The following is a 3,549-nucleotide window of genomic DNA, read 5'->3' as shown; positions in this document are numbered from 1 at the left end:
AAACTAGTAGTATATACAGGAAGTAATTATTGTTTTTTGCTGAAACTGGTTCCTTTTGTTAAAGTGTTGCTGAAAGGTAATACTGCCCTATTTTGTGTCAAAATTTAGTGTGGTGACGATACCACCCCAGGCACTATGGAGCTGTATAAGTACTAGCTTACACATTAGGAGTCACTATAGATAAGCACTGCACTTGATGAACAGGCTACGATCCTTTAATAACTGCACCTGAAAATCAATTCCACCCTTACTTAGCGAAAATTGTAAAACATCAGTGACTCGGCGACGGAGAGATCCACCACTGCAAGCCAACTCCCTGTGCATAAAACAACTTTGTGCAATGGGTGGCATAAAACAACATAGGAATCCCCCTATCGATCCAAATTGGAGTTCATCCTCTTCATTTCGTTCTACAAGCCAGCGAAACTAGCTGAAGCGCCTCACCATGGGCTTGCCTGGCTCAGGAGGAGCTCAGACTTCAGTATTTGCAAAGCACACGAAGTGTTGCGAAGTGAGAGAAATTGCACGAGACCAACAGAACTCTAGCTATCTATTATAGATTGGGTTGCTGGATAATATCCATAGGGATGTAACGTATTATGATCAAAATATGCTACAAGCCTGATCGATAGACTTTTTTCGGGTCGCCGGTGGGCCTGGTCCGCTTTGGGTCCTGTTGAATCTGGTCCTTTTTTTGAGACAGGACGTGCTCAAATATGGGCAAAGCAAAAAACCTAAGTTCGTCCAACAAAATCCTCCATACATGATATCATTCAATAGAAAACCTTTGTGCGTTTGGTTCAAAAGCGATTTATAGAGGAAACGTGTACGTCGTTCGAAGTTGTATCGATCGAGTCACATAGGATCACGTTCTAGACTCACTTCGATTTCGTAAATAGATTTTACGGCCTAAATAGCATGGCAGAAGTATGGATTTTGCTTTGGATTGGTAATTGAGGGAATCGATCAACTGTGAATCTCATACCACAGCGTCGCCGTTTGTGTCTTGTAGACATTTTCCATTGCAATGTGAGTGATTTGTGAAGAATCGGCTGTGTGCGCTAAAAGGCTGGCTATCTCTAGTAGTCTGTAAGCTATGCTTGGTATGATAACTAAACATTACCCACCTTGGTTCACGGAGGATCACTACACCTGTGGCGAATTAAAAATTGGGATATTTATAAAGGTTGAAGTGGAAGGGCATAGTCTCATGAACCCAACTCGTACGTGGAGGGTGTTACAATCGAGATTCATTAATATCGCACGAAGATGAGGGGTGTGATTAATTCTGTACGCATCTTCAACGATAGAACTTCCCATCGATTGTACAAAATGCGATCTTGTCCGGGACTGTGCAATTGTTTGCTTAGCCAAACCGTATTTAGGATCACTTCGTAATAAGCGCCCTCCTACCAACTCTTGTGCAAGCTACAACTTCGTACGTCTTTCCTCGACCGACCTTCACCTTCCCTTCAACACCTTGAACGACGGAACATCACCTGAAGCCAGCTACCTGTATGAGTCGGAGTCCCAGTATTGGGACTTTGGAATCGACTCGTACCGCGATGACGACCAACACGATGATAATGGGCAGCCGTCTGACCAGGATATGGTTCTAAATGAGGCTTCAACTCATTTAACCCGGCCAGAAGACAGATGAAGACACTCCCGCAGGGGAGGCTTGGATAATGGTTGAGAGACCCCGAGCCAGTAGCCAAACGACAAACGATGGACAGGGCGCTAACCGAAGCAGGGCCATCACCAACCGAAGAACTGTGGCACCGCAACAGGGAGCTGTTGTGCTCCCTGTACCAGTTCAACTAACCCGCCAAGGATGACAACGGCGACAACAGGGTAGAGCACAGAGCCAGCAGCAGGGCCAAGCACATCGAGGAAGCCGCCAAGAGCGCGCAACACAGCGTACGACAGGGACGAGATCTACCCAATGTGGTCGTAGAATGAAAAGACCAGCTGCCGCGGCTTGAAGTGGTTATTATGAAAATGAGGCGGTATAGCATATTTTATAATACACTTTTAAACTGTATTATTTTCTCTCTACAATGCTCCGCCGCTACAATACTCCGCTTTTATTTATTTCGTTTGTTTTTTCTGTCCTTAATTTGGGTATTTCTAATATCTGTCCCATGTTTTGGGCACGGACCTAAAAGAGACCAGACTCACCGGTGACCCTATTTGATTTCTTCCGCCTGAACAGTATCTGGTCCGTTAATAAACTGTGATGCTATAAATTAAGTTCGCATTACGAACTTAACATGTTCTGTGGGCAGTACTAGTTCTGCGGAGTGCACTTTCGCAAGACCAGTACATTAGTACTGGATTATGGATATTCCTCTAGAGGTGATCTGAATTTCCTGTTGGGAGTGCGCCTAAGAGGGTTGATGTCTCATCGACAACCAGAGACGATACTGATTATCTCTGTTGGGCCCGGAGGAAAAAAAATTCTAGAAAACTTTCCGAGCTCGAACTTTGTACGCCATCAATTCACTAAGGCTGCCGAATTAATCTTCAGTCACGAATAAACTTTTCAAATTTGTATCGCTTATTTCTTTAGAAGAATCCTCCTTTTCTCACTAATGCCGTGCTGCGCCCGGGAAGCTCTGGATATTTGGATATTTAATATTAAATATTGTAATATTTGTCAATACTACTGAAGTACATACCCTAACAATGCCAAAAAAAAAAAATGAAACTCGTTCAAAGTATTTTTTTTTTTAAAGAAACAAACTACTTTTTCTAAAACAATTTTTTTAAAGCACATTCAAAAAAGTATTTCTTTTAAATTTTGAAATGTTAAAATACTTTTTCAAGAACGTCTTCGTTTCAAAAACTGTTTTTTTAATGGAAACACCAAAAGTCCATTTTTAAAATGTTTTTTTTTAAATTATTTTTCGGCGAAAACAAACCCCTGAAAATCTGATCATCCTTGGTTCGTTTTAGCTTAATGCTGAAGCGTAGCAGGCAGAGATATGGAGAAGGGAAGGAGTCGGATGCAATGTGAGACGGATAGTGTGGAGGATATAATGATGTATATAATGAGCTTTTTTCACGATAAGCTTGATTTGGTGGAGTTCACTGCTGTGTTTTATTTCGGCATATCCATACAGGTTGTTTTCTTTTGCTACTGTAGGTGAGCAGACATCAATAGAATCATATATAAGCTACATGTAAGCTATTCCAGCCCGGTGCGAAAGAGGAGGTCATGTCACCGCCTATCATCAACACTCCCAAGGGATGTGCTGAGAGCATGCTGCCAAAAGTGAGGCCCAAACCAAGATCTCAGAAGAAACCGACAGCGTAGGTGCGCAACCTCGATCAAAGAAGAAGTTCTTGGCACCGACCATCGTCAGCGTTCATAACGAATGCGCTGGAGGCATGCTACCAAAACCGAAAAACAAGAACAAGACTTCGAAGAAACTGACGAGCGAATAAGGATGGGCCCCACTTCGCCAGCGACATTGGGACTTTTTACTTTTCTTAGTTGAGAATTTGATGTTTGCCGTCGCTAAATAAATTTCAAAAACGTATCCC

Source organism: Phytophthora parasitica, assembly GCF_000247585.1.
Source record: "Phytophthora parasitica INRA-310 unplaced genomic scaffold supercont2.212, whole genome shotgun sequence".
Classification (NCBI taxonomy): Eukaryota; Oomycota; class Peronosporomycetes; order Peronosporales; family Peronosporaceae; genus Phytophthora; species Phytophthora nicotianae.
Note: the sequence above shows the minus strand (reverse complement) of the source record.